The following is a 27,187-nucleotide window of genomic DNA, read 5'->3' on the forward strand; positions in this document are numbered from 1 at the left end:
TTAGAGAAATTTGGGGGTGTTACACTGACCAATTAACTTGAAAGAATATGAAACACTTGACAGACACATCATCACTTTACTAATGCATTCATCACAAAACCCCAGCTTCACCATCACCTGCTCTAAAAAGACCATTCAATGTGATCATAAAGCTTTAGTCATATCAAGCTTCAATGCTATTAGACCCTGCTTGCCCTCCCCCCTTCTTAACATCTCATGAAATATTTCAAAAGCAACCAATGCACTATTCGTTATCAAAATCCCCGGAACAAAAGCACTTTGGTGGGGAGAAATAAGATCCGAAAGAATTACTTTTAACTTATCAGCCATTACTTTAGAGATTATCTTGTAAACAACATTGCAAAGGCTAATAGGCCTAAACTTGTACTAACCCATCTGAGTCGACTCTTTATACTTTGTAATTAACACAATACAAGTCTTATTCAACTCGGACAAATCACCCACACTATTCCACTAATGTTGAATATACATAATAATATCAAGACCAACAATGTGCCACTCTTTTGATTCAAAAGAGTATGGATACCATCAATTCCTGGAGCCTTGTTAGGGTGCATAAAAAACAAAGCATAATGAATCTCCTCCGATGTAGGTGTCATTACTAGCGCTTCATTAGCCTCAGGGTGACTTTCTCTGCTAATCCCGCAAGCGCCTCCTGAAAACCTAAAGGGAAAGAAGAAGTGATCAAGGTAGAACAATGGTTCAACACCACGCCTTCAATGTCTTCCTTTTTCTCTTTCCAGTTGCCCTCCTCATCTTTTAATCTTTTAAAATCTTTTGAATATATAATTGCGCTTCTTTCGTTGATTTGCTTGGTGATGAAAATAGGACGTGTTCTTGTCACCATCCCGTGAATTCATTTGACCTAGCTCGAGCAACCCAATAGGACTCCTCTAGTCTACGCAGTTCATCCAACGTAACTCTGAAATCAAATCCCTACACTTTTCTATCATCACATTATCCTGCCTTCGAACCTGCCATTCTTGGAGTTCTTCTTCCTTCGCCTGAATTTTCTTCTTTATGTTCCCAAACGTAGCCTTCGCTTGGTCAGCTCCTTCGCACAACCCCGAGTTTTGATATTAGCGAGCCATCATCACTATTCTCCCATGCCAACTTCACAACATCTTGACATTCTTGCTTTGGAGGCCACAAAGCTTGAAAATGAAAGCGTTTGTAATTTCTTATATAACCTGACCTATCATTAGTTTGTAACCAAATAGGTGCATGATCGAACTTGTAGATCGGGTAATGATGCACCTTGTATTGAGGAAAGAAAGCACCCCATCCTTCGTCGTTGAGAAATCTGTCAAGTCACTCCCTAACCATAGTGGCCTTATCATTTCCTCTCTTCCAAGTGAAACCCCCTCCTTCATCCCCCAAATCCACGAGACTACATAGCTTCATAGTTTCTCGAAACGCATCCATTTGACTCTCGCTTCTTGTAGCTTCCCCTGCTTTCTCACATGCACTCAAAATCTCATCAAAATCCCAAAAAAATATAGTATGGACTGTAAAGGATTGTTTGAGTCTCTTCACCAAAGCCCATGTATTATGTTTCTCTGCTCTCTCTGGCCATCCATACACACCAACGGCAACCCATTTAGGAACATTATTTTCATCCTTCACCTCAAAAATAACATGATGAGTGGCATAAGAAACAATGTTCATGTTCAAGTCCTACCACAAAAAATCCAATGCCACCAGACCAGTGCGTGGGTTCAGTGGGTTCAATTGAACCCATGCTCAAAAAAGAAGAAAGATGACAGAAAATTGGAGAAAAGAACACTAATATAAGTATTCCGCATCATAGTGAATCAGTTATAGATATTTTGTTCAGTGGATTGTTGGGTTATATATATTCCTTCCTTCATACTTCTACCGCGGGTTCGAAACTTGCGTAGAGATTTTTGTGTCTCATTTCTCTTTTTCTTTGTTTTTATTTTTCCTTTATTTTGGCAATGTCTTTATGGATGGTTTGGGACCATTTTTTTATTTTTGTTTTATTTCCATCAACTTTACCTTTTTTCTTTTTTGATTCAAATAGGGTGCTACGTTTTTCTTTTGTTTTATTTTGTTTTTACATTTTTATGGAGCATTTTGTTCCTTTCCTTTGTGCAAAATTTATTCAAATAAACCCAAATTTTATTCAAATTTATTCAATTTATTGTTTTTAGAAACACCCAAGTTTGAGTGCTATCTTATTCAAATAATATGCACTCTTCATTTTTATTATTAGTGAATCAATAGTATAAGTTTCAATAATTATGAAAACCAACCCACAACTTGAAATTATCTGTAGATTATTCATAGCGAATTTCCTTTTTGTGTCTCATTTCTCTTTTTCTTGTTTGTTTTATTTTTTCTTTTTTTTTGGGCAATGTGTTTACGGTTGGTTTGAGACCATTTTTTTAATTTGGTTTTCTTTCCATCAACTTTACCTTTTTTTTTATTCAAATAGAGTGCTGCTTTTTTATTTTGTTTTATATTTTTATGGAGCATTTCGTTCCTTTCTTTTGTACAATATATATATAAATAAACCCAAAATTTATTCAATTTATTATTTTGGAAAACACCCAAGTTTGAGTTCCATCTTATTCAAATAATATGCACTTTTCATTTTTATTATTAGTGAATCAATAGTATGAGTTTCAATAATTATGAAAATCATCCCACAACTTGAAATTATATGTAGATTATTCATACCAAATTTCCTTTTTATAGGAACCAAAATAATGTATGAGTATACTACATATTACTTTGAAATTTTTTCCTTCCAATTCCGTTTGCGAATAGTTAATATATATTTGGATTTATATTTCTTCCAAAAAAATGAGTATTTATTTGTCCTTTTATACATCTATATATTTTAATGCCTAAAAAAGTGCTATAAAATTGCTAATTCATAAACCATTTCAAATTTATTTAACTCGAATTTTCAAAAGATTCTGAACCCACGTTAGTCAAATCCTGGATCTGCCACTGCACCAGACAACTCCTTACTATTCCGACAAAGACCTGCGGTAAAACCTCACTTCTCACGAACCAATGTCAACTTCTTTGAAGCAATCATAGTCTCCATCAAAACGACTATATTTGGACTCTCCCTCCAACACCAAATTTGGAGGGTGTAGATTATTCGAGGATTACCCATCCCCTCACAATTCGAACTTAATATTTTCATTATTGTTCGTAGGGTTGGACTTCACCAACCTTCGGTACTGTCAAAAAGTTAATCCCCTCATCAATAAGCTGCCCCACTTTCAATCTCTTTTCAGAGCTATCAAAATATGTCAATACACTATCCATGCCGTCCATCTCCCAAACACCACTCTCCCATTTGTTTCTCTTCGTCTTCCATATACTATAAGTATTGGAGAATACTCCAGCTCAGCTCAGCAGCTCTCAGCAGCTCTATTCCAGCTCAGCAACACAGCAAATCAGTTTATATTTATTTCTCTTTTTCTATTTAATTTAGTTACAATTAGTTAGTTTGTTATATGGTTGTTATAACCATCTTGCTGAGTTCTTTGTAGTAGTATATATAAACTACAATCATTTCTTTTTCATTCAGTAATTCTGTACAAAAAGTTTAGAGAGAGATAATGAAATTCCCTGAGGTTCTACTCTCTTATTTCTCAGGATTGCTGTAGTTTACAACAATCAACATGGTATCAGAGCTAAATGAAGCTCACTGAAAATTATTTCTGCGCAAAATTAAGAAACGATTCTGGGAAATCCTGTGAAGATATTTTCAGGTCTTATAATCTAAAACTCTCAATCTTCATTTCTTGATTCTTAGTTGCTTATTTTACAATCTCTTGAACTGAAATTGTTGTACTGATTGAAATTCTTAGTTGAAATCACTGAAACAAATTGATGTGATTTTCTTCTCAATATTTTTAGAATTTCGTTTCTGATCAATCTGATTTTATTCATTAATCTGATACTGTTCAAGTTTATGTATTACTTGAACTCTGAAATTTTATCATCTGATTCTCATTCTGATTCACCTGACATTTATCAACTGAGATAAGTGAAGATTCTATTCAAAATGCCTCAAACAAACAACGATTCAGAAAATACTCTTCCACCTAATCAAAATCCTTCTAGCATTTACTATATACATCATCTGATTCAAATTTAGCTCAAATTGTTTCTGTCAAATTCAATGGTGATGGATATAATGATTGGCGAAGATCAATGATGATTACATTGTCTGCTAAGAATAAACTGCAGTTTGTTGATGGCAGTCTAACAATTCCTAGTGAAACCTCTACTGATTTTGCTCCTTAGAAAAGGTGCAATGACTTGGTTATTTCTTGGTTATTGACTAACCTAGATCAAACAATCAAGAAGAGTGTTCTATTCTTTAGTACACCTGCAGAGATATGGCAAGATCTCCAAGATCGTTTTGGATACTCATCTATGGCACAAGTTTACTCACTTGAACAAAAATTATCTGAGATGCAAGGAAGTGCTAGTGTATCTAAATTTTACACTTAAATGAAAACTGTATGGGATGAATTACATGATGCAAATCCTCTCCCCTACTGCACCTGTAACAAATGCACCTGCAATGTTACTAAGAAGATTCATACCAGGGATCAAGAGCACAAACTCATTCAATTTATGATGAAGTTGAATGATATGTTCTCCACTGTCAGAGGCAATGTTCTCATGACACAACCTTTGCCTAAAGTGTCACAAGCCTATAGAATTTTTGCCCAAGATGAGAGACACAAAGAGATTATTAGCTTTGCTAATTCTGAACCAATAGCTTTTGCAGCTGATAGGTCCAAAAATTACAGACCACAACAACAATCATACTATTCTAATAATTCAAACAATTCTTATCCTCAGAAGTTTTATCCTCAGAAGAATATTACTGGCACTAAAAGGCTTGCTTCTAGTTATTATTGCACACATTGCGAAATCCCTGGTCATAGCCTCGAAAGATGTTTCAAGATCAATGGGTTTCCACCTGGCTTTAAAGGTTTTAAAGATAACAAGAAAGTAGCTGCAGCTACTTCTTCAGCACATTCTGATGTTCAGGAATTCAAGCCAGACAATATTACTGTGGAGCAATACCATCATCTGTTGTCTCTTATTCAAAACCAAACATCAACACAAGCTTCCAATGAGGAGCCTACTGCATCTACTACTAGCCATGCACTAATCTCAGCTACTTATTGTTTAATTTCTTCTTTCAATAATCAATGGCTGATTGATAGTGGAGCTTCAGACCACATATGTTCTAAACTTTCTTGGTTTAGTAACTACAAAGTTCTTTCTCAAAGTAACACTATCACAGTCCCTGATGGAAGAAAAGTACATGTTACACACATCGGTACAGTTCATATTACATCAAACTTGGTGCTCCACAATGTCCTTTTATGTTCCTGATTTCTCTTTTAACCTTATTTCTGTACTTCAACTTTGCAGAGATTTAAACTATACTATCAGATTTACTCATAATCAGTGTTTCATTCAGGATCATTGCCAGACAGGGCAATCCATGCTTCTTGGTAAATTACAAGGAGGCCTCTATCAAGTTCATATTCAAGATTCATGTTCTGATGTTGCTGAATCTATTACTACTACTCATTGCTTATCTGCTATTGATCAAGCTAAGTTGTGGCATCTTAGGCTTGGTCACTTACCTTCTACAGAAATAAAACTTTTGTTACCTACTTGTGAGGTAAGTCAATGTTTACATGATGTAATATGTCAAGTATGTCCAGCAGCTAAACTTTCTAGGAAGTCTTTCCCTAATAGTAGTATCAAAACTACCAAGCCTTTTGAACTTTTACATATAGACCTATGGGGTCCTTATAAAGTCAAAACTCATCCAGGTTGTACTCAGTTTATGACTATAGTAGATGATTACACTCGCTATACTTGGATTCATCTTTTGAAATTTAAATCTGATGCTGCTCATATCATGACTACCTTTCTTGCTTATGTTCAAACCCAATTTTCTGCACAAGTTCTCTGTGTCAGGTCAGATAATGCTAAATAATTCACTGAAGGTCCTATGCAAACTCTTTTTCATTCAAAGGGTATCATTCATCAAACAAGTTGTGCAGATACTCCACAACAAAATGGAGTGGTTGAACGCAAACAAAGGCCTCTCTTGGAGACTGCCAGAGCTTTATCTTTTCAATCGAAAGTACCATCTCACTTCTAGAGAGATTGTGTTCTTTGTGCAGCCTATTTGATCAATAGGATGCCCCTGTCAAGCTTACATAATACAATTCCTTATGAAAAGCTTCATAAATCTGTCCCTTCTTTAGATCATCTAAGAACTTTTGGTTGTTTGTGCTATTTTTCTACAACCAAAGTCCATAGATCTAAATTTGATCCTCGTGCACTTCCTGGCATATTTCTTGGTTATTCAATTACTCAGAAAGGCTATAAGGTCTGGAACATTTCTACTCACAAACTACACATCACTAGAGATGTAATTTTTCATGAAAGGCATTTTCCTTATCACTCACCTTCCCTTCTTGCTCCTTATTCTCCCATATTCACTACTTCTTCCACTTATGATTTTTTCACTAATAATGATTATTTCCCTCCACCTTCTTCTACTTCTGTAGAACCACTCTCAGATTCTCCTTCTGATTTCCCTACTCCAAGTTCTTCTTCTCCTATACATTCCCCTACTCCAAGTTCTTCTTTTCCTAGTTCTATTCACTTGTCTCCTACTACCACTGCTTCATCTCCGGCACTTGATATTCATCCTTCTATTCCATTAGTTGTTGATCTCAGCTCTCATCTTCCCATCTCAGTTGCTCCTAGACAGTCTTCCAGACTTCATAAGCCTCCTTCTTACTTAAACCAGTATTATTGTAATACTTCTTCTCTTCCTAGTCATTGGTGCAACTTTATTTCTTGTGATAATTTCCCTTCTTCCCACAAATCTTTTCTTTCTCAAACTTCCACTTCTCTCACAGAACCTACCTGTTATTCTCAAACAGCTACTAAACCTGAATGGATTCTTGCTATGGAAAATGAAATCAAGGCACTAAATGACAATCACACATGGGATCTAGTGGATTTGCCTTCTAACGAAAAGCCAATTAGGAACAAATGGGTGTATAAGGTCAAATTAAAAGCAGATGGTATATTGGAAAGATCTAAAGCAAGGCTTGTAGCCAAAGGTTATAATCAGAAATTTGGCATAGATTATGAAGAAACCTTCTCTCCTATGGTTAAGATGCCTACCATTAGATGTTTATTAGCTCTTGTAGCTAGCAAACAATGGTCTCTTTACCAACTAGATGTCAATAATGCATTTTTGCATGGTGATCTCTCTGAAGAAGTTTACATGAAGGTTCCTGATGGAGTTCCTAATCCAGCTAACAAAGTTTGTAGATTAAAAAAATCACTCTATGGTCTCAAACAGGCTTCAAGGCAATGGTTTGCTAAACTTGTTAGTGAACTAACTTCTCAAGGATTTCATCAATCCAAAAATGATTACAGTCTGTTTATCAAACACTCAGGCTCTCATACTACATATGCAGCAGTCTATGTAGATGATATAATTCTCACTGGCTCAGATTCTCTCTCAATTACTCAGCTCAAGCAACATCTTCACTCTACTTTTGGCATTAAAGATCTGGGTCTCTTACATTACTTCTTGGGAATTGAAGTTGGTTATCTCCCTGAAGGTTTTCTTCTTAGCCAAAAGAAGTTTAGTTCTGAGCTACTAGCTGAATGTGGTCTTGATCTTTCAATGAGGGTTGTTACTCCTCTCCTTGCCAATCTCAAATTACAAGCTACTAGTGGTGATTTACTTTCTAATCCAGAAGCCTACAGATCTCTTGTAGGGAAGCTCAACTTCCTCACTTGTACTAGGCCTGATTTGGCTTTTACAGTCCAGACTCTTAGTCAATTTATGCACTCTCCTCGCACCTCTCATTGGAATGCTTTACATCATACTCTCAGATATCTCTCTCATTCCCTTGGTTAAGGCATTCTCCTTCAAGCTACAGACACACTCACCCTTCAAGCTTTTTCAAACTCTGATTGGGCAGCTTGCTCTAATTCAAGGAGGCAAGTTACTGGATATATTCTTTTATTGGGTAATTCGCCCATTTCTTGGAAATCCAAGAAACAATCTACTGTTACCAGATCATCTTCAGATGCTGAATATAGAGCAATGGCTTCAGCTGCTTCTGAAGTAGCTTGGACTGTTAGATTACTTGAAGAGCTGGGGTTAACAAACTTGAAGCCTATTTCTCTCCATTGTGATAATCAGAGTGCACTTCATATTGCTAGGAACCTTGTGTTCCATGAACGCACTAAACACATCGAAATAGACTGTCACTTTACTCGTGACAAAGTCTTAGAAGGCCTCCTGCAACTCACTTACTTGCCTACTCACTCTCAGTTAGCAGATGTCTTCACTAAATCCATGCCTTCTCCCCATTTTAAAGATCTTCTTTCCAAGTTGGGTATGTTTGATCCTTCATCTCAATCACCCCCAACTTGAGGGGGGGTATTGGAGAATACTCCAGCTCAGCTCAGAAGCTCTCAGCAGCTCTATTCTTGCTCAGCAACACAGCAAATCAGTTTATATTTATTTCTCTTTTTCTATTTAAGTTAGTTACAATTAGTTAGTTTGTTATATTGTTGTTATAACCATCTTGCTGAGTTCTTTGTAGTAGTATATATAAACTACAATCATTTCCTTTTCATTCAGTAATTCTGTACAAAAAGTTTAGAGAGAGATAATAAAATTCCCTGAGGTTCTACTCTCCTATTTCTCTGGATTGCTGTAGTTTACAACAATCAACAATAAGCAATAGAAGAAACATCACCATCCTTGCTGCTGTGACTTGTGCGCAACACCCTCGCCCTTTTTTCCTTTAGTGAGCATTTCCCTATTGAAAAGTTTAGGCCATGGGTAACATGCAATAACCCCGCCGGCCCTGAACCTCCTTCATCACTAACAACCCTAGCATCTTGAGAACCAACAATGTTCCCCTTTGTTAAAATCTCCTAGGCATGCACATGATTAAAAACCTCATTGACCAGCACACCACCCTTCTTCCCTTCGCACTTTGAGGATCTTCCCCTCCAACTCCTTCGCGCACTCTTTTTTACCACTCCCAACCTTAGTGGGCTCACTCAAGGACTTATTAATGTCTTAGATATCAGTACCCTCCTTCACTTGAATATTAGGAACATTAACCACCTCATGATCTCGAGAAAAAACAGCCATCCCCTTCTTATCAGACACATGAGTTAACTTTAGTGCTTTGCAATACTTCACAAAATTCTTTGCTTCCTCCTGTATTTTTTATCTTCCTCGTCGAGGAAAAGCGTGAAGCCATACTCCCCACTGCTTCTCCATACTACGATCTTCTTCCGAAACCGTTCATAATCTCGCTCTATATGACATATTAGGACACAAACATAACAAAAGGTTGGGAGCCTCTCGTACTTGAATTAAACTAATGAAATACCCCCTTCTTTATTTCAAATGTGTTGGATTCGTCTTAACGGATTTGTTATATCAAGACAAACTCTAACTCTGGTCGATTTATCCTATGAAACATCGTTACTTCAAACCTCCATTACCTCGCTCAGAGCATTGGCGATAGTTCTCACATGTTTCTCATACCTATTATTAAAACTATCCAAGAGTATATTATATATACGAATCCAAAAGGGACAATGGGCTAAAGTGATGTTCGATAATTGTACGCTACCTTTGATCTCAGACATAATCACCAAGTTCTGATTAAAAGTCCAATGACTGCTATCAAGGACGTTCGCCTAATCTCTCGCATGAGCAAATTTAACAACTAACATGATGTTTTCAATGGATATAATAATTGATCCTTTTAGATACAACCCATATCTGATTCATATATAGTTCTTTGAAAAGCATTAAAATTATAGGGTTGTTCTGTTGATACTTACCAATGATCGAAAGAGAGATCGATGTCATGATTGGTAGTCTCGTTTGCATCGTCAGTAAGGTTACTATTTCATCCTCCTCCTCCTTAGTTATCGATAAATTCAAGCAACGTTGGATAAGATCATCAACCATGGGGCTTTAATCAGGCCTTAAATAGGGTGACAAAGTTTGGAAACTCAAGTAAAATACTCAAACCCTAGCAGAGCAAGGGAGAGACTTACTAGTAAATGTATCTGTATGCGGGCTGACTAATTTCCATACCGGTCCACATAGACCGATAAGAATCGTCATGGTCAATGCATTTAGCATAGAACCGTTGACTTTTTCATACCGATTTTGACAGTATTCCTCCCCATGCCATTCTCACACGGGCCTGGGCTTGATCCAGTTTCTATGTAGATGCGCCTATAGCCCTAAAGATAAACATCAATAGAGGATAAAAGTATATTCTAGAATGATATACCTACGCCCAACCAATAGGATATGAGTCCTACTTAAGCAATGACTCTTACCGGCTCCTATGAATACCCCGTTGATCTGAGTCATAAGGTACGTTCAAAAACACAATCATACTCCACTTAAGAGCTACCGGTTTACCCATTATTGACTTAGGCATCGGAGGGGCATTCCTCGGATCAACCCTCGAGGTTAGTTTACGTTTTCTACTCTTTTGCAGGAAACCAAACCGGCTTATATACAAAGGACATGCAGGGGTGAACTATACTTTTGAGCCTAAGCCATAGTTTTACCAGCAAAACCACTCTCATAGATCCTAATCAACATTTTGGGATGCCGGAAACTGACAAAAACAACATCCCTATAGGGAAAGCACCACCAGGTTTCTCAACCCCAATGTCGGCGGTAGGATTGCCCAAACCACCAACTGATAAGGGGAAGAAAGCTGCTGAGACCCCTCAACCGAATATCTTCGAGAGCTCCAGCACATGTTCACTCCAAAACAGCTCAGGAGTGCTACGGAGGTCTTTCAGGCCATGGCCAACCAGAAACCACCGACCGGTCCAATCGCCAATCGACCTTTGAGCAGAGCCCACAACCTAGTGAGAAAGATGTGCTCACTGGGTACGGGCCGCCAGGGTGAACAAGGTCGGAATGACCAGGATCAGGTGGCCGACTCTCAAACGCCCACTAAGCAGTTTGGGGAGGAGGAAGAAGAGGAGATGCAAGAGACGGAGATCCAACCATCAAACTAGCCAAGAAAAGGAGGTAAATATAGGCACAGGGCACCGGTTTCCCTGAGAAATTCTCCTTTCTCCCAGGCCATCGTTCAAGAGCCCATGGAGAAGATCAAGATGCCGACATGCAAATACGACGGGAAGATTGATCCGGAGGACCACATATCGGCTTATGAGGGACACATACTACTATATACTGATACCGAGTCGGTATGGTGTAAGGTGTTCCCTTCTACGCTAATTGGGCTTGGCCAAACGTGGTTCAAGAGTATACCACTGGCAACTGTCTTTGACTTCCGCTAGCTCACATCCATGTGTGTTACCCACTTTTTTTAGTAACAAGCGTATGGAGAAAACTACCGGTGAGTTGATGTCATTCAAGCTAGGAGACTCTTAAAGCTTGAGGGACTATGTACGGCGTTTCAATGCAGAAGCCGTCACCATCCCCAGCCTGTAACAGGAGATGGAGTCTTAGCCCTAATTATAGGTCTGAAAGAAGGGACTTCCTTCATAAGCTACCTAGGCCGCAAAAAGCTGACTAGCCTAACAGAGGTCTTAGGAAAGGCGAATGACTTCATCCGAGGAGAAGAGTTCGACAAGGCAGCAGCTGCTGAAAGGCCGGCAGGAGACAAGAAAGAAAAGGAGAAAGATCGCAGGGAGGACAAGTATCGAAAGGACAAAAAGCCGAAAAATACTAGCAGATGGGAGGAAAGTAATTCTATAAAAAAGGGTGAGGAAGAATGAGCTGACCGATATCGAAATTACACCCCTCTGACAATGTCTCGGGCGGAGATATATGAACTCCACAAGAAGAAAGACAAGTGGTAAAGGCCCAGAAAGATGTACTATAAGGATCGGGATGAATCGAAGTGGTGCGAGTTCCACAAGGATTACGGTCATGTTACAGATGACTGTAAAGACTTAAAGGACGAGATAGAGGATTTGGTACGGAAGGCCTACTTCACCAAGTACCAAGCAAGAGTTGATTGAAAATCCCTATCCAGAGAGGATGAAAACGACAACAGGAAGTCGGTGAATGAAAGGATCACCGAAATCCATGTCATCTCAGGAGGGCTAACACGCGGGGGAAGCATACATGGTGCCAAATCTAACCTGAAGGAGGTTATAGACACCAAGTGAACTATCATAACACCGGACAGTGGTCGGCACCCCCAAGCATGCCATCCGTAGCGTTTACATCAGAGGACGCCAATGGAATCATTTACCCCCACGATGATCCCTTGGTAGTATCTCTGCAGATCTCCACAGCGATGGTCCATCGCATACTGGTGGATGGCGAAAGTTCCGCCAACATATTATACAAAGAGATGTTTGAAAAGGTAGGCCTCGAGGCATCATGTCTGAAGCCAATCCCATACCCGGTAATCGGATTTACCGGAGCATTTGTTGTCCCGGAAGGAACCGTCAAGCTACCCGTAAAGTTAGGTGAGGGATCCCACTTCAGGGATATGATGGTGGAGTTTCTGGTCGTCAACGTCCTGGCAGCATACAACGCCATCATTGGACGACATCAGATTCATGATGCACAAGCAGTGGTCTCTACCTACCATTTGACGATGATTTACACATCAAACGAAGGTAAGCCGGAGAAATTAAAATCAAGGGGAATCAAGAGTCCGCCAGGGCTTGTTATCTAACGACCCTCAAAACTTCTGATCACAAGCGACCGGTAGAGACACCACCGTCGGCAAGAAAACGGCGCAGGACGGAGAATAGAGCTAAGATAGATCTATGAAGGGAGAACTTCGAGAGAAGGCCGGCAGACCTGCCGCGACGTAGCCCAGAAGGGGAGACAGAAGAGGTGAGCCTCGAGCTAGAAAGGCCAGAAAGAACGGTAAAGATAGGGGTCGACTTGGCAGCTGAAGTCAAGATCAACCTGATAAACCTCTTACGAGGCCACGCCGGCATCTTCGCCTTCTCTGCAGATGAGATGCCGGGAATTGACCCAGCCTTTATGGTCCATCAGCTGAACGTAAGCGAGGACGTTAGAGCGGTAAAAGAGAAGAAGCGGAAATTCTCTTCAAAAAAGAATGTGGCCATCAAGGAAGAGGTTGATAAACTGCTAGCGTCAGATTTCATCGAGCCCTGTGATTATCTAGAATGGTTGGCTAACGTGGTAATGGTCAAGAAGGCCAATAGGTCATGGTAAATGTGCGTAGACTTCACCGATCAACTGCTAGACTCCACTAGTGGTCACGCTCTGCTGAGTTTCATGGATGCCTTCTCCGGGAACAATCAGATCAGCTTGCTAGAATCCGATAGAAGGAAAGCGACCTTCATCACCGATGCAGGGGTATATGCCTACAAAGCTATGCCTTTCGGTCTCAAGAATGCCGGCGCTACTTATCAGAAGCTGGTGAACAAGATCTTCGAACACCAAAAAAGCCGAAATGTGGAAGTATACGTTGACGATAGCATCGTAAAAAGCCTTACGGAGGAGGGTTATGTCGTCGATCTGGGGGAAACATTTGCCACCCTCCGACAACACCAAATGAAGCTGAATCCCAAGAAGTGCGTATTTCGGATCAGATCCGGCAAGTTCCTAGGCTTTATGGTAAGCGAGAAGGGGATTGATGCCAACCCCGGCAAGATCAAGGCTATCAACGACCTCCTGGAGCCAAAGAGCATCCGAGATATCTAGAGGCTGACAGGGAGAATGGCGGCACTAACTAGGTTCGTCCCGAAGTCGGCAAAAAAAGCCCTACCATTCTTCAAACTCCTGAGGGGAAATAAGAAGTTCGAATGGGGGGATGAGCAAAGGCAACCCTTCGAGAAGGTCAAAGAGCACTTCAAGAAATTGCCAACGCTAACCCGCCTGGAGCTTGGAAACAAACTGCAACTATACGTGTCCGTATCTGAAAAGACAGTAGCGGCAATGCTATTGGTAGAGAGAGAAGGGCAGCAATGCCCCGTTTATTTCATAAGCCATGTCCTGGCTGGAGCAGAATAGAGGTATGAGTTACTGGAGAAGATGGCATACGCCGTACTCATCACGGCAAGAAAACTGAGGCCATACTTTGACTCGCACACCCTCCAGGTACTCACCAACCAGCACCTGGAGAAGGCTCTCCACAAGCTCGATATGACCGGCAGACGGCTAAATTGGGTAATAGAGCTCTCAAAAATTCGACATAGAGTACCGGCCTCGCAAGGCTATCAAAGCCCAATCATTACCGGACTTTATAGTCGAGACAATATATGCCGAAATGTCGGAACCTGTCGGCGTCTGGCAAATAGTAGTTGGCGGTTAAGCCGCACAAACAGGGGCAGGTACTGAAGTAGGGATGACGTCTCCATAGGGGGAGATCTTCGAATATGCCGTCTGATTCGATTTCAAAGCCTCCAATAATGAGGCAGAGTATGAAGCAGCCCTGGCCGACATAAGTCTGAGCACTGCGGCTGGTGCCAAGAGAATTCTGATAATAACCGATTCCTAATTGGTATCAAGTCAGATAAAGGGCACATACGAAGCACGACAGCCTGTCATGCAAAAGTATTTGAGTAAAGTCAAGATCAAGATGGCCAAATTGCAGAGCATCGAGGTAAAGCTGGTACCGAGAACTGAAAACATGGCGGCTGACGCCCTATCCATGTTGGCTAGCTCTAGTACCAGCAATAAAACGCGGACCGCCATGGTAGAGAAACTGACAGAGAGGACCGTTGACACCACCCCAACAACATAAACACCGTCAGTCAGGGCACGGAATGGTACGATGACACCCTGGCATACAAACTGGCAGACGCCCTCCAACAAGATAAGATGGCGGCCAAGAAGCTTAAAAGAGACTCACCCTGGTACTGCATCTTCCAAGGCCAGTTACACAAAAAAGTTTCTCACTTCCGCTCCTAAGGTGTGTCACAGCCAACGAGGCCACAAAAATAATTGGAGAAATCCACTGGCCAACTGAAAGCACTAAGAGAAGGTTTCTACTGGCCAACCATGCTAACAGACGCATAGGGCCACGTAAAAAAAGTGCGACAAATGCCAAAGGTTTGCACCGGTAATTAACCAACCGGCTAGTGATTTGCAGCCAATCCTTAACTTGACCCCTTTCACTCAGTGGGGGATGGACATCATAGGGCCATTCACGTCGGCATCTGGGGGAAGGAAATTCCTCATTGTGGGTATTGATTACTTCACAAAATGGATCGAGGCAGAACCAACCGCGAAGATTACCGCTAACCAAGTGAAGAAGTTCATCTGGAAGAACGTCATCACCGGGTTCGGGATTCTTATGGGAATCGTCATGGACCATGGCGTCCAATTTGACTGCGGTCCCATCAAGAGTTCCTAAGCCCATACGGCATCATATTCGCATATTCATCGGTATGTCACCATCATAGCAATGGCCAGGCAGAAGCCAACAACAACCAAATCCAGAATGCACTAAAGAAGAGGTTGGACGACTTGAAGGGTGCATGAGCAGACATGGTTCCGGCCGTACTAGGGTCAAACAGGATCACTGAGAAGGAAGCCATTGGTGAAGCACTCTTCAGGCTTGCTTTTGGGGCCGAAGCGGTGCTGCCGGTAGAGGTGGGACTGCCTAACTGGCGAAATCCTAAATTACGTCCCAAAGCTGAACGACAAGCTGCACAAGGAAGATTTAGACCTCTTGCTAGAGGTCCGACTAGCCGCTGAACTAAAGTCGGCAGCATACAAGGATCAAATTAGCAGGGCCTATAACAAGCGAGGGCGAAGCCGACCAATTGTTAAAAGAGATCTGGTACTTAGGCGCACAATGGCTATCGGCAAGGCACATATTGACGGAAAGCTCACTGCCAATTGGGAAGGACCATACCTCATAAAGGAAGAAATCGTCCCGGGAGCCTACCAGCTGGAAGACATGTCCGGAAAACTACTAAGTTCGTTGGAATGCTAGGGTTCTGAAGAAGTACTCTGTCTAGATAGCAATCTCATCACAATAAGGCATTGTTGCCAGTAGTTTTTAATTACTTAGCAGTGGGCATTGTAGCCAATAGATACATTCTTAACTAATCTAGGCAATAAATCCGGATATATTGGGAAGAGCCATTTTACTTAATAAAATGAGCATCTTCTAATCATGCGTGTCACCAAGTTCTCTAACAGTCTATGATCTACCTGGATCTTTCGTTAGTTGAATCAAAGTCTCCTGACGGTCAACGACTAATCAGGATATACCGTTAGGAGTGTCCCTTAAATGACGATCAATCACCAATCAATAACCTTAGTGGATCTGCCGGATTGACCCGTTAAATAAAATATTTCTAACCGGTCAATGACCTTAGTGGAGCTGCCGGATTAAGTGAATAATGATGTAAAATTAACCGGTCAAAATGACTTTAGCGGATCTGCCGGATTAATTCGTTAAATAAAATATTCCTAAATTGTCAATGACCTTATTGGATCTGCCAGCTTAAGTGAATTAACATTCAAAACTAACCGGTCAATGACCTTTGTTGATCCGCTGGATTAAGCGAACAAGTATTCAAAACGATCCAGTATCTCGCCCTCGACCGAGAGTTCAAAATCCGGACAGTCATGAGCCTCCTTTACCTTAAACCAGTCCAGGTTTGGAATGGTGTGTTTGGCGCACCTCATGGCCGCGTACCAACCACCGTTATAACGGTTGGCCAGTCGAGAAATGAAGTCCATGGACTTCCGGTATTCCGACACCGCGTGGAGTCGTTGGTCCCCTAATTCATTGAGCTCCTCCCTCAATTTCAGGATCTTGGTGTCCTTGTTAGACACGAAGAGGGAGTTCTCGTCGATCTTCTTATTTGCGGCATCCAAATCCGCCTTAACCTCAACCACGTCGGCCTGGACCTTCTTCACCTTCGCCTCGACAGACTCGAGGACGGTTTTCTTATCGGCCAGCAGCCCCGTAATAAGCTGGTGCGCCTCCAACTCGGCAAGGTAAGCCCCTTGAAGTGCTGGTAAAGGTCACAGAGCTCCTTACTGGATTGCGCTGCCTACCGAAACGGAAAAGCCAAAAGTTAGCATACAAACAGAGCAAACGGCAAGCAAGATAGATTATAGAAGAGGAAACATTCAAACTTACCACGGTTAGGTTATGGGCGTGGACGGCTGCAACGACCTTCTCTTTGTCGACCGGCACGTCGTATTTTAGTTGTAGACCCTTCATAAGCGGTACCCCAGATTGCCGCCCTCTACGGAACGGTCCAAAAGCAGCGATTCATCGTCAAGGGCGTAGAGTTTGGGATGAAACATAGCCCTGTCCTTGACAGACAAACTTGTCCACCTTTTCTGGAGGACATCAGGTACCTCCACCTCTGTGCGCTCAATGAAGCACGGCTTCCGGGGCTTTGCAAATGACTGCAGCGCCGGAATCATTGCCGGCAGTGTTAGCTGCTTATAGATTATCGGTCGGAGTGACGAGCTCCCAACCTCGGCCACTCGGCCCTTCATCAGCGACTCGGGGTTAGGATCTACCCCCTTTTTGGCCTCAACAGTAGTAGTCGGCTTTGCCAGTTCTTTAACCGACTACTTAGTAAACCTCTAAGACACCCTCTCAGGGGTGCCTTCGGCCTTGCGCTTCAAGGACGGCGGGCTCGATTTTCGATGAATAAGGTGCATAGAGTCCCTGTCATCTTCGTCACTACCGACCCTCCGATCGGAGTCGCGACCTTGCCTACCGCCTCGACTACCGATGCTGGTGGGAATAAAACCGGCAAGCTGGTTTGGGTGGTTGTTGCTAATTGGTTCGTAGTTCTAATTAAGATGCAGCACCTCCCGGTTGAGATGCTCCCGGCCTATGAAGAAAGAAAAAGGATGAGGTAGAAACATATTCAGCACAGATAATATCTACAAGTAAGAGAGAAAGCGACCAATAAAACCTACCATGGGGGTCGGTATTACAAAAATTGAGTGAGAAAAGGGTCGGATTGCTCAAAATATACTTGACATAAGGAAGCTAAGTGAGCGGCACCAGAACTTTTTCTTTCCTTTCTGAGCCGGTATGGTAGTGGCCGCAAAAAAGTCATATGCCTCCTTCTCCCGTCCACTCATCCTTCTGTCAGGGATAAGCTCCATCCGGGAACAGGGCTTGGTCCATTGATGGCGTAGGGGAAAGTCAGCAGGTACCTTTACCCAGAAAAAACGCTCCCTCCAATGTTTTAAGGAGGTGAGCTTGGGGTAGACCGTCAGCTTACTGGCCTTGGTGTACAAGGACATCGAACCACCCCGGCCTTGGTCTTCGCTGCCCCGGGATCTCTTTCGTTTCCCGTTCCCTTTACCCTTTGCCGAACCATCCTCCTTGATCCAATGAAGTTTACGGAACATGTTCAGGGTCTCCGGGAACCCTTTGTATCGGATTACCCAGGCTTAGGCAATCAAGTTTCGCCATCCTAGCAGCGTCAACTGAGCTAACAGATATTCCAATCCCGAAATATTTTAATGATAAAAGGGTCCAAGGGAAAATGAAGGTCGAAATCTAGCATGTGTGCATATATCTCTACATGCCCGGGAGGATAATCCGTTATCTTGTCTCCTTCGGCCAGCAGTACTAACTGATAATCATCAGGAAAGGCGTAGTATATTGGCCCCTTAACAAGAAATTTATTCTCGTTACATATACTTGCCCAGGCGTCATCGATCTTTACGGCGGCTGTGCTACCGGCCTCGTTGGGAGGCATATACCATTCCGCTAAAGCCTTCTCATTAGAGTCGGTCTGAATATCTTCATCTTCCTCAGCCTCTAAAGTGACGGACTCCTCATCCCACAACCAAGAGCTAACAACGCTCTTGATCTCATTCTAATTAACGGGCGACGCCTCCCCCGGGCTCGGGATGGCCCGGCTCTAGCCTCACCTTCAGTCGCTATGCCGGCTGCCCTAGACGATATATGAAGCTTCGCCTGGGGGGAATAGTTGAGGGGAGAGTTCGGCAATTCCAACCATGGTCCCACATTGGCCGTACACCGGCACCCCTAAAGCGCTCCCTGACGCCACCACAACCCAGGGGAGAGACGCACGCTGCCGGCTCTTCATTAGTCCTACCAGAGGTACTACACTTATGGCGATTTTTAGTTCTACGTTTGGCATCAATATCTATTACTGGTGAGCTAGTAGAGACTACAGGGCTGGAAGAGATACTACTATCGGAACTAAGGTCACTATCGGTCATAACGGAAGGACTTCCAGATATATTTTGTGAATCAGAAGCAGAATACATATTGATACTTTAAGACGGTATGAAAGATAAGGAAGTGTTTGGGGAACTACCTGGAAGTAATAAGTGGAAGAAAGTATGAACCGATATCCGACTACACGTAAAAGCCGGAAGAGAAGACCCAGTCAAGTTCGTCAAAGCTCAGATGATCATTTTAGAGAGAGAAAGTCTGTTCAAGGAATTAGAGCAAATGAAAGATGATGAGAAGTGAGTAGCGGAGGTCACCCTAATCGTATTTATAGAAAAATTCACGGATTGGATTGCGCGACTCTTCGTCTTCTTGTCCTTGATCACGCCATGTGTTATGAAGCATGGAAACAACTGTGACGCAACTCCTCCTAACGAGTTCTGACAACTCGAGGCGACGATTGGGATTCCTAGGCAACATTTAACCTTCCCACGCGATTTCATGTCAGTTATGCCCATGACGGTTTAATATTTACTAAGCAGGATACGTCTCTATCAGACATACCGGCTTGGGGGCTAGCTGTATGGGGGATGACTAAGTTCCATATCGGTCCACATAGACCGATAAGAATCGTCATGGTTAATGCATTTAGCATAGAACCGTTGACTTTGTCATACCAGTTCCGTCAGGATACCTTGACAGTATTCCTCACTGGGCCATTCTCACATGGGCCTGGGCTTGATCTAGTTTCTATCTAGATGCGCATACGGGCCTAAAGATAAACATCAATAGAGGATAAAAGATATTAAAAAAGGATATACCTACGCCCAACCAATAGGAGCAGTCTACTTGCGCAATGACTCTTACCGGCTCCTATAAATACCCCGTTGATCTGAGTCATAATGTAGGTTAAAAAACACAATCATACTCCACTTGAGAGCTACCGATTTACCCATTACTGACTTAGGCATCGGAGGGGTGTTCCTCGGATCAACCCCGAGGTTAGTTTACGTGTTCTCTTTTGCAGGAAACCAAACCGGCTTATATACGAAGGACATATTGGTTCACACCCTACCATTTATTCCATACTGGAACAATATCTTTATAACATTTGATCAAAAATAAAGTTCATCACCCCGTCTCTCTTCAAGTATGGAAATTTATATGGAAAATGAATATTTTAACAAGTGAATATGGCAATATGGGTTAGGGTGTTTACATAAAGCTCAAAAAGTGATGGTCATTGATATTTCTAATTTTTTTTTATATGTGTATTTTTAGTTATTGCAATTTGAAATTTTCGATTGAAAGGAAAAAAAATAAAAATACACAGGTGACCATTCTACTAGCTTAAAAATTTCATGACATATTTTCCAAATAGGTAATGAGATAATATATTTTGAAATTGATCATGGTTTTTGACAAAAAAAAATCTTGAGTGTAGTGCAATTTTTTTTTTATCAGGGTTGATGACTAATTTTCATGATAAAAAAAAACATGAGTAAGAGTGCACTAAGCATGACAAGAGACTATTGAAGCTGATAAAATTAATAGTTATAGCTAAGTTAAATATAATTCACAACTATGATAAAAGAATTAAGTACAAGTCCAATTATTTCAAACAAGATAAGTTTGAGGTTAAGTTGCAACGTTTTCTATATTTATCACTTTTCTGCAACATTTCTATTTTTTACAATATAATCTCTCTTTTTCTATCCTAGCACATGAGTTTTTTTTTTATATATCTTTCTCCGTTCTTGTGCAAAAGATAACGTTATAAATATAGAGAAAGTAATTAGCCATATTCTTATTCCATATGGGGCTTGCGGGAATAGGAGAAATGTGGGTTTGACAAATAAAAGCCTAATTAATTGTCAACTTCTCATCATTAGTAGAATAATTGTGATGTGCTGCGTTTTTTTATGGCATATTGTGTAGTTTTCCTACCGCAACAGATCAAGGCGCAACAATAAGTAAATTCCTACCAGATAATACTTTTTAGGGATATTTTATATGGTATCCTTCAATTTTTGTTACCATCTTATTTGGTATTCTTCAACTTTAAAAATTATATTTTGGTACTTTTCTCTAATAGAAATTTCTATACCACCTTAAAAATAATTTAATCTCCGACCATCTTAACCACTAACCAATACTTTCCCACAATTTATTGTCACCATCTAGACGTGCCACATTTCCTCTTTACAACTTTTTTAATCATTCTGATTGTACTATGTAATATTTAACATCATTATTATTAATAAAGGACTCAGTGTTATGAAAAGAGGGTAATTAGTAGGTCTAGTTGATGGGAATAATAGTTGTGAGAACTCGTACATAGAGGTGATTTACTTGCAATGTTTTCTATATTTGTCACTTTTCTGCAACATTTCTATTTTTACAATATACTTTCTCTTTTTCTATTCTAGAACATGGTTTTTTTTTATATATATGTTTCTCCTCTCGGTTTCTCCTTGTGCATTGATGGGGATAATGGTTGTGAGGACTCGTATTAAGAAGGCGAGAGAAAGTTAGAAGTATTTGATTTTCAAGAGGTATTATAATATAGAAAAGTCAATGAGGGATTTCATTCAAATTACCAAACATGCTAAGGTATTACATAGAAAAGTAAAAAAACACAGGAACATCATATATAATCACCGAAGTTATATAATGGAGTAATGGTAACAGCAAGAGTACGCGTGCACGGTGCATACTATGCCAATGCCCGATAGTCCAATGATAATGATAAGAGCTAAGTATGCCGTGCACGGTGCACCGATCACTAATCAACTCCAATTGTCCAATAATGAGAAGAGTAGGATTATTGTGCTGGTCGACTATGGGGTGCTTGATCGTCCATGGACGTAAAGTATCTCCTCTCAACTATATATACATCTACCAAAGTGTACTATATAATATATAATTTCAAACAACTTGCACAAAAAGAAAAAAAAAAAAAACTAATGTCAAGCAAGACCAAGAAAATGGAAAAGAAATATTTCGGGCTTATGCTTTTGCTTCTCTTCTTATTTGCTTCTGGTAATCACTTCAATTCTTCATTTACGTTCTTTTATTTTACTCCCTCCGTTTCTCTAATTCTATCCAATTACTATTCGCACAACTTTTTAGGAGAACACTGAAAAATGGGAAAACATGCACGATAGTATAGGAGAAATGCATAAAGGTTTAAAATAGTAATATTTATATAAGGAAAGTAAATGGACGTGATCTATGGATGAGGTAAGGGAAAACTTGGGGAAAAAAAACAATAAATGGGTAGAGTTAGAGAAACCGAGGGGGATATACTCTCTCTATTTCTAAATACTTGAAGCAGACTTATTTCAATATTTATCAATATCGAACTTTAATTACCATATGTCTACTTATATATTAATAAAAACAAATATGTTGATATTTGTAAATATATACTTTGGAACTGATCAAACAATATATTTTAAATAATATGTTTTTTATATGTTAGTTAAAAAAAAGTCAAACTTAATATGTGAATAATGTAAAAATCAAACTCTAACAAATATTGAGAAAGTCCAGAAGTATACATGTGATCATGTTTTTATTACTAACTCCATCTATTTTAGTACTCCATTAATGTAGATACGTAATGCATAAACAGTATAAAAGAAAGTGAATGGGTTTGAGCGAAAGTAGGATTAGGTAAGAGAAATAATGTAAAATGATAGGTAGGTATAAGAAAAAGGCGAGTCAAGTAAGAAACAGTATGAAAAGATATAAACATCATGATATGGATGAAAATGGGTTTAGCATCCTGGTTGGATCCGACCAATTTTTAAGGGTTTGGATCAATAATTTTTTAGATTAAATAGGCTTGCTTGGGCCGGATCCAGTTATGTCTAATGGCTCATGGGTCGAATCTGGGTACGAACCAATGATATCTGCCACAGACCTAATTCACATACCCATTTATAATTTTTTTTAGACCCAATAAGTTTGAAAGGTTTGTACTCAGAACTGCTTGTAGTAATCTGTGGAAACTTATTATAGGATCTATTTGTAACATTGTTATCTCATGATTTTATGAATCAGGCTTTTCTAAATGTAGATTATAATTTTTTTATTTTTATTTTTTTGATGTACTAAAATTCTCCTAGTAGTTAGTATTATAAAAACAAAAAAAATGTTGTTAAAAAAAAATTCAAATGGATGAATGTTGCGCTAAAAGTAAAAATGTATTAACTCATTTTGGGGTCGTTTTAGACGCAGGACCTGCTAGAACCAGCGGGTTTGAATCTAAGTCTGAGTTTTTCAAACTCGATTGGTCTGGAATGAGTTTAGATCGCATGTAAAAAGTCGGGGTTCGGGTCCAATTGAACGCGTCCCAAATCCAACTTATTGCCATCTTTAATCATGGGATATGAGGGATAATGTTGTAAATGGGGTATGCAAAAGATTGAATAACGTAATCTGAGTATAAAAAAAAAAAGAGCGCAGTGTGTAGGAAAAAAAAAGAAGCTAGTATGTGATTTTAGATATTAACTTATCTGTGGAATCGTCAATTTATCGTCAATCTGTTTTTATAATTCAAGGAAGTTCTTGAAATTTGTTTGGTAGCCAAAGAAAAAAATTATAGATGTAGAAAGTTATACTTTATGGTTATTTGGTGGAAAAAGAGAATATGGGTTGCATAAATTTTTCAAATGGGTAAATTGAGTGAGTTGTGTGGTTGGAAAAAAAAAATATTCGCTTTCAACAAATGGGAGAAAATAAGTTACCTAAAAGGGAATCCTCATAAGAAGTTACTTATTCTATTGTCAATTTAAATATTTTTTTTTTGAACCATCCCATGAAATTTGTTATGGAACTTAATGTTCCAGATGACCACATAGTTAGGACAATTTAGGTCAACTTCTTAAATTTTGTGTTGATAAATCTTTTCATTAGTTTAAATATACAAAAATTGTTTGACTCAGTTATTAATTTGCCCACTTCTTTGTTTTTTTTTTACAAATGCCCACTTCTAATATATTTAAATTGATTGTGGGATAGATCTAGTGACTACATGTAGTTATCTTCCGTTGAATCTCCTTTAATTTTTCAATTTTAGTCAGCCAAACAACATCTATACCTGGCTATCTAGGAATTAAATATTTCTTTTATCTATATCTCTTAAGATATTTGTTTTTCTTGTTGTAAACATGACAGAGATGAATATGGTGGTTGAGGTTGATGGTGCCTTTTGCGGAAGAAAACCAAGCAGGTTCTTTGAAGGCCCTTGCATTTTTGCTAAAGCGTCTTGTAAGAATCATTGTAATAGAGAGAATTGGTCTACAGGAGAGTGTACCTGGGACTTCAGATGTGAATGTCAAATGCATTGTTAAGCAATGCGTGCTCCTAACCAATGAAGTGTGAGTATATTGTTTGCAATAACAAGCTAAATAACTGCTTATGTTCATCGTCATCATCATTATTATTATACAATTACCAATAATTATCTATAATATCCAATTTATCTATATATATCGCAAAACTCAAAGCCATTGAAAATGGTCACCATCCCAAATTTCCTTCCTAAATAAATGAACCTTTAATAATTAGGAAAAATTCACAAGAGAGACTCAACTATTCCTCATTTTCTTTTATAAGTCTCAATTATAGATTTTTTTGGTACAAATCTCATTTTTAACAGTTTGTAATTTTTATAGGTCGTGATTTACTTCGAAATTCTTAAGAAGGTTATTTTTTTTTAACACGTGGGACCCACATCTTCTCCTTCCTTCACTTTTCCTTCTTTGCATCAGCTGGCCGGAAACAGGGTATGAGCCACCCTTACAGCCGCCTTCCCAGCATTACCCCTCAGTCTCTCATGCAACATCTGTCTCTCCTCCCAACCCACCCCAACCTTGAGCCTCGCCCCTCATTCTCTCTCCTCCACACTCGCACTCCCGCCTTATCCTTCGTATAAGATGTCGTCGCATCAGCACATGGCCAAAAGACAAGGGCAGAGCCACCCTTGTCGGTGCCTTCCTAGCCTCACCCCTCATTCTTACACAAAACATCTCTCTCCCTCTATCCTCCCAATCCCACCCAACCTCTAGCCTCACCCCTCATTCATCTCCTCCACCCTCGCCCTCTTGCCTTCTCCTTCACACACAAAGTCGCTGATGAATGTCGGTGCTATGGAAAAAAGGTTTATTATAGGCATTTTGGAGGGTTGGTTGTTCCACCGGTGTTATGGTTGTTCTGGTGCTTCTCGCCGGTGTTGTAACGTAGTTACTGCTACTCGTCCTCTTTCCTTCTCACCCAAATTTGTCACCTCTATTTTAATGGCAACAAGTTGGGTAGAAAAAAAGATGAAAGAGAAGAAAAATGTTGGGGGGTTTCTTAGGTTAACGACATTGCAGGGCATGATTTCTTACTGATAATGGCAACAAGCTGGCATTTCAAAATGGGGGGATGTTAGCCATGGTGAGAAGAGAGAGGAAAGCAAATGGCAGGACGTTCACGGGAGATTTAAATGGGTGATAACATTTTAAAACTCTCGTGCACTCATTAAACTATGAACACATGACATTTAACGTGCTATAGCAGGTTATTTACCTGTTGGGCCCTATAGAAATCATATTAAGCTAAACTTGGGACATGTAGTTAAATCCATAATTGGGACTTATAAAAGAACATGGGGAATCATTGAGCCATGTCTTGTAAATTTTTTCTAACAATTAATGTAGACATTGAATATATTAAGCATTATTCTTGCCTTAATCATTAAAAGTTATACTAATATATTAAAAGCGTTCTTAAGCAAGTCTATGTGCCACATGGCACTCTCCATTTAGTTATTTCATTTTATGTCATTAATATATGCACATTAAAAACAACATTCTCCATATAAGATTCGACCACATGACCTCAAGTTAATACACTAAAGTTCTAACCAATAAGATATGCAACATTAGATGATATATTTTACATAAAAATATTAATAACCTGGAGCATCCCCGGGACTAAAACCTAGTTTAGTTCATTAAAACTTGAATACTATATTGCATTGAAAATTCGAGTTTAATAATTTCTATACATATTTTTTCTTGAATTTTAATATTTAAAAACCCGAGTATGACTTGAGTATCATATAGTTGTATATGATATGTTTAAAAGAAAATGGATTAGTTATTATCATCATCATCATCATCATCATCATTAAGGAGAATTAAATCTTAATAAGTTAAGCAGTTAGTTTAATTCAATTCAGTTCTGTTTAGTTTAATTTAGTTCTGTTAAGTTCAGATTATCTCAGTACAAAAGAACGGGGCCTCAAAAGAATATCCCAAAATAATGTATTACGCATGGGAGTATTGCATTGAAGATTTTAACGTATTCCTTTTCTCTTTTTTTTTTTGTACATTTCAAGAGAATGATTTATTCTAAAATGCCCCCAAAGCGAAGATGAAATGCTCCATTCCAACTAAAATAAATCTTTTTAATGCTGGATGGTGGAACATTATTCCAGAGCTTTAGCTTACTTGTGTTTATTTCATATTTCTTTTCAGATATGGGGCAAAGGACAATAAAATGCATACTTCTAACTGTATCATGGATCAATAATATAAAATATTGTAATATACAATAAATCGTTGTTTGCCTACTTTCTTTTTATTGTTGTCTTTCTTAATTTCTTATAAAATTGCCATTGTGTTCGAAACTATGTGGTTTGAAGTGTTTAAGCTTGAATTATTGAAATAATAAAGTTTATTTTGGAAGTTGTACTATTCAACTTCTTCCATTTTGAAAATGGAGATTCTTATCCTTTCCCACTTGGTTACCTATTAAACTTGCTCTAAGCTATTGGATTCGAAATCTAGACATTTCTCATGAACTCTAGCTCTTTCTAAGGAAACTCCTTCATAATGCGGTTCCTAGTTGGTTGATTATGAGATCCCTTAATGTGGATATCTGATAGG

General features: G+C 39.6%; 1 long non-coding RNA gene across 1 annotated transcript; it reads left to right on the forward strand.

Annotated features, from left to right (window-relative positions):
• The first annotated feature begins 21,990 nt into the window (after positions 1–21,990).
• Positions 21,991–26,928, forward strand: LOC104891133 (uncharacterized). The gene is made up of 3 exons (XR_789750.4): positions 21,991–22,286; positions 24,429–24,631; positions 26,777–26,928. It is a non-coding gene; the product is annotated as an uncharacterized LOC104891133 (long non-coding RNA).
• Positions 26,929–27,187: the final 259 nt, after the last annotated feature.

Source organism: Beta vulgaris, chromosome 4 (genome assembly GCF_026745355.1).
Source record: "Beta vulgaris subsp. vulgaris cultivar EL10 chromosome 4, EL10.2, whole genome shotgun sequence".
Taxonomy (NCBI): domain Eukaryota; kingdom Viridiplantae; phylum Streptophyta; class Magnoliopsida; order Caryophyllales; family Amaranthaceae; genus Beta; species Beta vulgaris.